Raw genomic sequence first — 12,244 nt, 5'->3', positions numbered from 1 at the left:
GAGTCTTTTTCCAATTTCAATTCCTTCAGAAACATTCGGTGAACCAAACAACACCATATAAATAGTACTTTATAGGTCATTTAGACATTTGCCACAAAACTTTGAAAATGTTACTTTTAATCCCTTGGACCTTTTGCAATATCATAGTTTGGTGTCTTTGGGTTTTTGCCACATCATTTTTGCTAATGTTACACTTTGGGCCCTTACTACATATGTTCTATAAATTTTGTACTATAAATTTGGTACTTTTGGGTTTTTTCCACATCATTTTTGCTAATGTTACACTTTGGGTCCCTTATTACACGTGTTCTATAAATTTCGTCATTCTTTCGGTTTTAACTTTTCCGTTATCATCTGATTTTCGCTTTGTAAAATGAACAAATAAATGGAAATATGCTTTATAGTTTGTTACATTTAAACTTTTTTATTATTGATTAAACTCATTTAGAAACATCATGACATTTACAAATTTTAATCAAACCTCAATTGATTTCGGTAAACTTATTTGAACACACGCCAATGACGTTAAGGATTTTTATTAGTTATAATTAAAATATACGGATACTAATGGTTTTAAAATATATATATATATATATATATATATATATATATATATATATATATATATATATATATATATATATATATATAATTTTTTTATTAATATGATAGGATAAATATTTATTACAGTTATATTATTTTAATGATTTTTTATATTGGTTAATATTTTTTGAATGACTTTTTATATCGGTTAATATAAATAAAATTGAAAATATTTTTTGACATGGTTTACTATTTACTCTCGTTATTATAATTTATTTAAAAACTATTTATTTGATTATTTTTTTAATTTCAATGATAATGATAAAATATGAATCATTGTTTTTTAAATAACATAATATAATATATAATTTTATGTTATTATATATTTTGTATTATTGTTAATTAATTTTAGAAATCAATTATTATTATTACAGATTTATATATGATTTTTGAAAACCACGTATTATTATTATTAAACAGTTATGAAGACTAAAGTTTGGATAGAAAATTTTATTTTTCTTTACAACTATATTACATTAACAAACCAATTTTAAAACATTACTAAAATATATTTAAATGGAAAATGGTACTACATCACAAGTAAGTTGTGTCATTTTGCCAATTTAGTCATTTATGTTTTTTTTTTCTTGTGCAGTTAGTCCTTAAAGTAAGAAATTACATGTCAATTATGCAAAGTTGTGGTCATACGCAGAATAGATTATGAGATCAAATCCAAGTTCCACTTTGATGTGAGTTGTATGCCAAATAGGAAGAACTACTTTAGTAAGTTCTATGTTTGATTTCATGGGCTGAAAAGGGATGAAGGAGGGTGCATAAAGATAATACAACTAGATGATTGTTTTCTTAAAGGGATTTGTAGGGGGGGTTTATTATGTGTTGTTGGTAAGGATGAAAATGGTGGGTTTTCTAGTTACAAGAAAAATATTTGCACAACGGATTTTACACATAAACTCTTATGGGTACATACAACCTAGAACTTCTGTGGAATTTTCACTATTATAGCAAAATACTTTATAAAACAACTTCTAACCTAATATAATCGAGATTAATAGGGTTAGAACCATACATTTTAGTATATTCAAATATACTAATTCTATAGTTCTTCAAATGCTCCATGGAAATCAAACATCCAATAATGTGAATATCTCAAGTGGTTCATAGTCCCAAAACCATAGAACACTAGAAAGACACGAGGAGGGAGGTTAGAGGAAGAGAAATTTCGTTCTCCGCCTTCTAGGTATGATAATCCATGAATTTTTGATGCCCAAAGGTCATATTTATAGTTTAGGTAACTTGCAGATAAATCCAAATTTGAACAATTAAATATTAGATTTAAAGTCCACTTCAAATCTTTTTCTTATCAGCAACCAGAAGCCTTCCAAAAATCCTAGAAAGCTTCCTCAAAATCGTCCATGCTTGGATGGTTTTAGAATTGCTTCTTTTGTTCAACTATTCAACAATTACATTTCACACATTGCAAATTTAATTAATCCCGAATTAATTTCTGATTAATTATTAATTAATCCCAACCATTTATAATTAATTCAGAATTAATTATTAACAACTTCTAATTAATATATTAATCATATAATATATTAACAAATCATTTCATCTCTCTCCTAATATCAGTTCTAACTATTTTAGGTTATGAGGGCAACCCAAAAAGGTATTTACTTTATTCACTAAGATTATACTAATTCAGTTAAGACCTTAGACACCTTAATCCAACAGTGTCCCACATAGATAAGTCATCAACTACAATTGCAAGTATATATGAATAACCAGTAAATAGTGTTTTCCACAGCCACTCCCGGACTTTGATAAAATCAAACGTTGGCCCTTAAGATAAGTGATCAGTTATTCCTTCAACCCACAAGATATCGTATGGACATGAGACATAAATACAAATCAATCTCATAGTCCAAGATTTTGTTTCTTGATTTCCGATTTATGACGACTGAATTCAGACTAATATTGAACTGTAACACCCACAGTTTTGGGCTAGATGTTTAGAGTATAATCGTAGTAATTATACATGTAATCGAACAATTAAAATCGTTAATTAAAATAATTGTTCTTCATATGTGTAATGAGATAATAAATATTTATCATATACACATTAAGTAGACAAATATTATGAGTATATAATATTTGTAGAAAACCTTAATATAAAATTTATCTTTAAACGATAAAATAAAGATTAACAATAAAAGATTATTTTGGATAAATAATCGTAAATAAAGTTGTAGTAGTTGTGACAGTGATTCTGTGAATATAAAGAATGCCCAAATCTAACTTCGTATGAGGAAGTTATGATTTATCTAAGTTTGGCGTTCAAACCGATACAGTAAGGTGCGTCATAAAAAGTGAAACGGAGGTAAGTTTCGTTTTAGCCCAAGTGATCTTACGAAAGTTGTAGTTCTCGTCAATATAAAGAACGTAAAAATCTACATCATATGAGGAAGTTTTGATTTTTCAAAGTTTCGAGTGCGACACAGTACATCAGTGTGCGACATAGAAATCGAAATCAAAATTGGTTGATTGTTAGTCAAAACAATCTAAATAAAAGTTTTATTAGTACTCAATATGAATTCAACGATATAGAGAATGTTGAAAACAGATCTCGTATGAAGAAGTTATGATTTTCACAACATTATTTATGGTCCAAGCCTTCTCGAGCCGTAAAACGATAAATAAATTGAAAATTAGCCGACAAAGTATAAATAAAAGTTGTACTACTCGTCGATATCTATGCGTGGAAAAAAAACCTTAAAAAATGAAGCCCATATGCAAAAGTTATGAATTTTACAAAATAGTTAAATTTCAATGAACGAGGAAGTGACACGTGGCACCAGGAGTGCGACACATGTCGTGATCAGGTGCACCCTTCTTCCCCATGGAAATCAACGAGATTCTGCCACATGGACGGGATGCGGCGTGCCCTTTATTTTTGCCTATATATTCAAGTGTTTTCAAGCTCATTTCCTTGTTCAATCTTCTTCCTTTCTCTCTCAAACTTCCCTAAGGCCCCGAGGCCCAACCCAAGTGGTTCTTAAGTGTTAGTAGCCAAGCTCTAGAGTGTAAGAGTTCCACGAGAAATAGATGAAACATCCCAAAAATATAGGCCAAAATTTTCTTTTTAAAATCATTAATAAAACCATAGATCATCCATCATCATAAAGAAGAAAATCAAGAATCATGTATCTCAAACATCATATCAAAACCTGTATCAAATCATATGAGAAAGTATCAGAGTCTAAACAATCCCAGGCTAAAACTGTGGTGTGTGTCATGCGATCATCCCGAGCCCTTCCCCTTGCTAGTGGAAGTACCTGAAACCAAAACTGAAAACTATAAGCACGAAGCGTAGTGAGTCTCCCCAAACTACCACATACCATACAAATATCATGCAACTAGGAGATACGGGCCCCGTCCACTCTCATGGAGATTCGGGCCCCGCCCACACTCCGCTGTCTAGGAGATTCGGGCCCCACCCACACTCCCTTGTCTAGGAGATTCGGGCCCCGCCCACACTCTGCTGTCTAGGAGATTCGGGCCCCGCCCACACTCCGCTGTCCAGGAGATTCGGGCCCCGCCCACACTCCGCTATCAAACATGCATACAAGTATCACACAGACAACAAGTACATCTACCAATCAATTACATATCTATACACAAATAATACTATAAGTATCGGGCCCCGCCCACTCTAAACTACTATAAGTTCCGGGCCCCGCCCACTCTAAACTACTATAAGTTTCGGGCCCCGCCCACACTTAGCTACTACATATAAGCATCAGGGCCCGCCCACTTTGAGCTACTACATATCACCTACACGGGTCGGCCTTGGTGCCGTAGACCCGTTCCTACTGAAGGAAACTCACCTCGCAAGACTGGCTGCTGAAAACTCAAGCGAGGAATCCCTGTCTGCTGCTCCGGCGACTCTCCGACTATCAATTCCATAATAACACTTAATCAGAATCTGCTAATCCTCTCTTAGGGTAAAATGACCATTTTACCCCTGGACAAAGTCAAAGTCAAGGGCAACTCCTAGTCAACCCAACTCGTCGAGTTCTCTCCCAACTCGACGAGTCCCTGAATGCTTAAACTCGTGGTCAACTAAGTCAACTCGTCGAGTCCCTTAACTCACTCGTCGAGTTCTTGATGTCATAATAATCGGGGCAACCCGCTTCAACTCGTCGAGTCCTTCCCTCGACTCGGTGAGTTCCCTTGTCTGATTGAGCCATCTCAAAGGATTAAGCTCCTATCATTCAGATCTATGTTCCTTAGTTCATTTGTCTACTGGAAAGGCCTTCCTAAGGGTAAGGTTTCCAACTTTACCCATTCATAACTCCTCTAAAAGGGTTTAGGCAAAACCCTAATTCTTCTAATACATGAATCTTGTCCAAAAGGTCATATAATCTCAAATCCACACATATAAACCCAGATCTAAGGTCTTAGCATCTGTTGGACACATAAAGCTTCGAACTTTCCTTCCATGCATGGTCTTTTAGGGATAAAAAGACCATAAACTTGCTCATGTGCTTGCATGGGGCTTCCATGGTCATAAAGTTTGCACCTTTATGCCATGCAACCCTTCCTAGATCCTAGATCTGTAATATGATTCACTTGGGACGTCGCAGGTAACATCCTGTTCCAGATTGTGTTGTGATTTAAGGCCGTGGTCCTTAATCCGAGTATGAGAAGGCTTTGAGGCTTTGAAGGATAAAGGTTTAGGCCTTTTTGGGACAAGGGTAAGGTAGGTTGTGTGATAAAAGAGTTCAGCTTGGGCTTTAGAGCCCAAATGTGTTGTTAAAGGCACTGGTGCGGGCTTTTCATGAATTTTGGGATCTGAGTTCGAGTGGGCTTCAGGAGGAATAAAGTTGATAGAAGTGTAAAGCTTCTCGGATATAAAGTTCGTCGGAATCGGACTTAGAACGAAAAAGTGATAGCACTTTAAAGTTTTTGGCAATATTGGTCCCTAATGTAAATGGTTAACAAGTGAGTCCTATGCATGCATGGAATACATGCATGTGTGCAGCTGGGTACGCCCAACGTAAGTTGGGTTACGCCCGGCGTATGATGGGAAATGATCGCGGATGCTTTTTGGCGTACGCCCAGCGTATTTACAGAGTCCAGAAACCCTAAATTTAGGGTGTGCCACTATAAATAGAACATTATGCTTCAAACCCTAGCCTCCATGTTTGTTCCCCAACCTCAGAGAAGCCCTAGAACGCCTCATATCTTCATCCTTGGGGAGATTTGGTCTTCAAGAGGTTCATTTGGTGGTGTAAGCTTGGGATTTGCAAAAGAAGAAGTTGGCCAGGAAGAACTTGGGAGTTTGGAACTTATGGATCTGGAATAACATCATCATTTGGAGCTCTCTTGAGGTATAAAGTTCACAACTTTATTTAAGAAGGCATAGATCTAGCGTAGTGAAGTTTTGGAGTTATTTTTGGTGCCAAGATTGGACCTTTATGATGAAATCTCGTATTTGAGCTTAGGGTTTCCACCCTCAGAGCTAAAGGGGTCCCATAAGTAGTAAAGTTCCAATATTGATGGTCCTAATGAGTTCATGCATGGTATTTATCCCTTGTTATGAAAGTATGTTGTTACTCATTGAGTTTGAGCTTATTTGGTGGATTGCAAGTCACCAAGCTAATGACTTTATGGATTAAGAGGATAAAAAGGTCCTGGATCTGTAATTGTAGACTCTGGTTTGGGGTATTAAGCACTTAATGGGAAAGTGGCTTAACAGGGTTGTACGCTGGGCGTACAAGGAGGTACACACGGCGTACAAGCCACTAGCTAGTATGCTTATCGTACACGAGTGTACGCCCCGCGTAGTCTGTCAGTATGGGCTTTGTGTTCTTGGGCCACGGTTGGGCCATGCCTTGAGTCCTTGGGCCTTTTGGGCCATCATAAGTCAGATATTATGGGCCAAAGATATTTTGGGCTTGGTGTAAGGCTCATCGTAGGGATTGGGCCCTGTGTAGCAAATTGGGCCATTAGTGGGCTTGGGGAGTTTGCCTAGTGTTGGGCTTGCCTTCGAGAATTGAGATTTGGGCCTCTAGAGAGACCCACTTATCGTTGGGCCTTGGTGGGCCCAATGAGTTTTAGGTTATTGATGGGATGATTAGTGGTCTGTCTTGGACCTTCGGAGTGAGAGTTGGACTTATTCCTAATTGGGTTAATTGTGGATTGGCACAGAGTCAGTAGCCGATGCATAGTTGCAGCATTATGAGGGGCTGTTCATCATCCGAGGTGAGTCTTCTCACTATACCTTACCTGGAATGGTAAATATGTGTGACCGGAAGGTCTTATGTGCTTATAAGTGTTATGTGATATATGTTCTATGTGATATGTATATGTTTGCATGGTTGGGAACGGAAGGTCAACAGGGTTTGGACCGGAAGGTCAACAACGTTAGGACCGGAAGGTCATCATGGGTAGGACCAGAAGGTCTACCAGAGTTGTGGGACCGGAAGGTCCCACTGAGACACGTTGACCGGAAGGTCTCGTAGAGTTATAGCCTCTAGTGGCTAATTATATGTGTGTGGTATTTTGGGGAACTCACTAAGCTTCGTGCTTACCGTGCTATGTGTTATGTGTCTCAGGTTTTTCTTAGGATCACGGGAAGGCACCGGCTCGATTGTACATACCAGTGGAAGAGTTATCTTTTTTAGGATCCTGGATTTTAACCAATCAATTATGAAATTTTGAAAAGTGTAAACTTAATAAATGAGATTTTGTGAAATGCATTATGAGAATTACGTGATTTTAAATGAAAAAATTGTTTTGAAAATTTACGTTGTTACATCGCAACCCCAAGGACCAAGGTTCTTGACCCAAAACTACCATAATATGGAGATAACTAGATCTAAGAGAAGAATGATCAAGTTGGAAGCTTGATTACCAGAATATGCAGTAAATGAAGTGTAGCTCCTGGATCTACTTCTTCCCCTTTTAGTCTTCACTCTTCTACTTCCTCTACAAGCTTCACAATGCACAAAAACACTAAAAAATGGCAAGAACTAGCTCAAGGTCACTTATGGCGGATTAGGGTTTCGATAATAGGGTTTGGAGGTGATGGAGGCTGGGGTGGAGGCCATATATGATGCTTAAATAGGGTGCAAACCCTGAAGATTAGGGTTTCCTCCTGATGGACCTACTCGCCGAGTCCAGGATTCGACTCGTCGAGTAGACCACTTAAACCTCACGATCAAGCTGGCATTTACTCGACGAGTTAGGGCCACCAACTTGTCGAGTAGCTCTTATAAAATGAACATTTTAATAAATTAAATATGTACCAGGAACGGGGCGTTACAAAAGAGCTTTCAGTTTTAAAGTTATGTCCGCGTAATTCCTTGTTTTTCGTCAAACAACCTGTAAGTCGAGTTATGTTTATCGTGCTTTAAGTATAACTTATATTTATGTTTATAATCGTTATTATGAACTTATAAATAAGATCTATCAGTAATACCAGTCGTTATACTGACCGATATACTGACGGGAATGATGACATGGTAAGATTAGTGAGGTGTTTAAAGTGAATTTTCCAAACAGTATATCTTTATATACAAAACGGATCCTACATCCGATACGATCTTACATGTTTGTTTGTTATCATCTATACGTCAGTGTTTAGTTTGGGATTATTGATTACTCTGATGAAAACTTATAACGATTAAACTTTATAAATACGAACAAATACTAAGGGTTAATAATATTCGTATTTAGGTCGTTTTAAAGGGAAATTGTAACGCCCCAAAAATCAGAGTAAAATTTTCATTTTTCCAAAACAACCCCAAGTCAATAATTGTTCACAAAAAATGTTGTTTCAAAAGTATAGTTCGTAAATCAGAGTATCCCAAAATCCAATAACCTAAAATCTGAAGGATGTGCACGATCATGCATTTGCTTTTCACGATCATCTGAAGTACCTGAAACCATAAGAAACAATTGTAAGCACAAAGATTAGTGAGTTCCCCAAAAGTACCACCACATAACATAACAAACAACAACATGCATACAGAGACTTCATCATGACTGGACCGCCGCACCGGCCTACAGACTATCTGGATTGTTGTCAGAGCTTTCAGCATGACTGGACCGCCACACCGGGCCTACAACCTATCTGGACCGCTCTCCGGGCCTTCGGCATGACTGGACCGCCTCACAAGCTTTTAGTCTATCCAGACCGCCCTGGATATCTTGGCCTTCAGTACCAGCTTGTCCACCTCAACCCAGTAAATCGTAACAACATATCGATATAAACATTACCGGGTTGTTGACTGGCAGCACAAAGCAGTACGGTCTCAACCCAACCACACTACGTCGACATATGCAACAGATAAACATATAGCCAGTAAAAAGATAACATGTAGATCTACAGATCACTACCGCATAGCAACATCCTAAATACCATGATATAGATCTAACAGATCACCACAACATATCAACATCCTATATACCAGGACACAGATCTAACATATCACTACAGCATAACAACATCCTATATACGAGGACACATATCTAACAGATCACTACAGCATAGCAACATACATCAAACCAAGATATCTAATCCAATGGTCGGCATTGGTGCCTTCGACCCACAAGTACAGTGAGGAAAACTCACCTGAATTGACTTGAAAGACTGTGATATGCTCCCTTCTGCACTGCTTGATTCTTGCGAATCCACTAACACCAGAACCAGATAACATCTTAATCAATAGCCCAAAATCCTTAAGTTTGACCCAAGGTTAAACTTGGTCAAAAAGTCAACGGTCAATGGAGTCAACAAAAGTCAAAGTCCAAGGTTGGTTGAGTACGCCCTGCGTACTTAACTTAAGCCCAGCGTACCCAGTATGTTGAGTACGCCCAACGTATGAAATTACGCCCAACGTACTCGAGTTGGTTCCATCCTTTCCATTAAGCACTTAATCCCTTAAGGACTTTTCACCCAAACTCGGATCTAGCCTCAAAACTTGTCTTAAGTCATAAAGTTTCCAACTTGATGACTTTCCATGGCTAGGGAAGGTCCAAAATCTAAAACCCTAACTTATTAATCCATTAAAACATCACAACTCTTCCATGTAAGAGAGAGAAGGACCAAGATCACATTTTTATGGTTCCTAATAGCTCCATAATGGATAAAGTTTCGAAATTTATCCATTAGAATGGTCTCAACAAAGAAGATCTAGTATTTAAGTCTCAAAGGGCCCCAAAAGTGCATCTTTTTCAACTTAATCCATTAAGTCCAAGTCTCCAACCTTCAGATCTGAATCAAAATGATGTTTAGATGGATAAAGTTTCCAACTTTATCCATAACAAGGTCACAAACTTTCAAGATATAAAATTTATGCACTTAAAGTGACCAAAAGCTCATAACACCTAAAACCAGTTAGATCTAAAAATTTCATCATCAAGATTCAAACTTTATACATCGAGAAGAAAGATCAAGGTGAACATGGTCTGGATCTACAAGCTCCAAAGTAACCAATTCTTCTTTAATGAGTTCCTTCTTCTCCAAGGTGCACCAAGAACACTCAAAAGCACTTAAAAACACTTTCTTTTTGCTCATAAGGCTCAATCTAGGGTTATGGTTTCAAGAGAGGGTGTTGGAGAGGTGGAGGCTGAGAATGGAATGGGTTTGGGGGAGTTAAGAAGTTTAAATAGGGCTCAAACCACGAAAACAGGATTTGGTAATTGATCGGGTATGCCCAACGTACTCCTAGTATGCCCAGCGTAGTAGGGATGCCCTAGTATGCCCATCATAGGCTAACCCAAAAATCGCCCTAACTTCAAACGTTCGTAACTTCTTCGTTCCAACTCCATTTTCGACGTTCTTTATATCCACGGAAAGGTGTTGAAGAGATCTATAATATTATCTAAATATCTTGGACTAAAAACTTCTCGAATAAAAATCCATATTTCATGCAAGAAGTCAGCCTATGACTTTCCTCTTTCTACCTTACGGCCCAAACACAATTCAAGAGTAAACTCTCTTAACTAACATTACCTCCTTCCACAAGGACTAAACTTTACATCCTTAACTCTTAAGGCCCAAATCCTTACACAATCGACTTCCGGCCCACGACCCAGAACTGGCAGGAAACAGGAGGTTACAAAAATCTAAAGCATCTGTCAAGGATCTGACTTTCTCATGAGTCTTCCACCTACATTAAGTGAGTGCATAGTTATTTTTTTGAACATAATTTAATACCATAATTTATTAAAAAGTATTAAATAATTGTTGAAAGTTTATATGTGAAATTTGATGTTTATTATTTGGAATAATGTGTATTTGATAATATGCATTATGTGAACCAGTTATGATTATTTATTTGTTAAACTGTATATATGATATTATTACATGATAATCTTAAAAATAAGTATTTTTACTTAAAAAGATTACCGCATGTTAAAATATGAAGGTGAAAGAAAAAAAACCATAAAGTGATAAGGATGATATTATAATTAAATTTGTATTTCTTTATTTTTCTTTTTTATTATATTGAAATTTGGACACCGCATCTTATTATATTTTTCCAATCATATATATATTACAAACTAAGATCATACATCTTTAACAAATTGTAATAAATATATTAAAATTATTTTTTTTTTCTCTAAATATACAACCATAAATGTTTTCTTGAAATATAAAAAAAAGTAGATGGGAAATATGTGGATATAAATTGAAACAAAGAAAAATAACCCAAATCGTTTTTAGCCTTTTAAAACATTGATTATCATATACGTCTTTAGTTCTAAAAAATATATTTTCTTCATTCCACTCTTTATTCAAAGATTAGACGGATATAAATATTTTTCACCTTCAATCGTATGAATGGGCTTAATACATACACACACCTTCTTTTTTATTTCCATATGCTTTAGATAACAATTAATGAAAGTAAAGTGAGAAAATTTAAGTAATAAAACATGAAAATAATGTTCTTATATATGAAAAAGATTTCATTTAACCATACACTTAGTTATGTCGTTGAAAATGTGGGAGTTTCAAATAAATATGATGCAAAATAGATATTTTATTTGGAACCATATTGATTTAAATGACCTCTTTTATAAAAGTTATAAATATTTTGAGTTATTTACAAGTATGAAATGAAATGTTTCGGAAAATATAAAATTCATATAAGACTGTCTTAAGTCATATTAAACGTAATTTTTTTTATTAAAAAAATATTGAACCTAGAATTTCAGGATAAGAATTACGACATAAAAAAAACTTGGTTTGCCGAAATTTCAAGAATAATTTCAAAATGGACAAATTTCAAATTTCAAGACAATATTTCGCTTGTATTGAAATCTAACAAAAACTTAATAATGGTAGAAAACCTTTATAAAAAATTAGATATATCTAATAACTCCAATAGACCTCTAAAATATCATTTTTCACTCCAACAAATCTCTAAATATCATATTATTTATATGTTGACTTAATTTTAACATCAAATAACCAACTTCAGTGGTAAAATACAAAAAATGTGAGTTTTAAACATTAAAATGGTGAAATCAATAAAACCATATACTAAAATGATGTTTTTTTAGAGGTCAATCATTTTAATTCTCATATTTGGTGTTGTGAATGTATCTCACCCATTAAATTTTTAAGGTTGGTTGGAATGTGAAAAGGAAAAACACACTAAAATGG

The sequence above is a fragment of the Lactuca virosa genome, chromosome 5 (genome assembly GCF_052849685.1).
Source record: "Lactuca virosa cultivar CGN04683 chromosome 5, Lactuca_virosa_CGN04683_v6, whole genome shotgun sequence".
Taxonomy (NCBI): domain Eukaryota; kingdom Viridiplantae; phylum Streptophyta; class Magnoliopsida; order Asterales; family Asteraceae; genus Lactuca; species Lactuca virosa.
The sequence above is the reverse complement of the archived record's forward strand: the minus strand, read 5'-3'. Positions refer to the sequence as shown.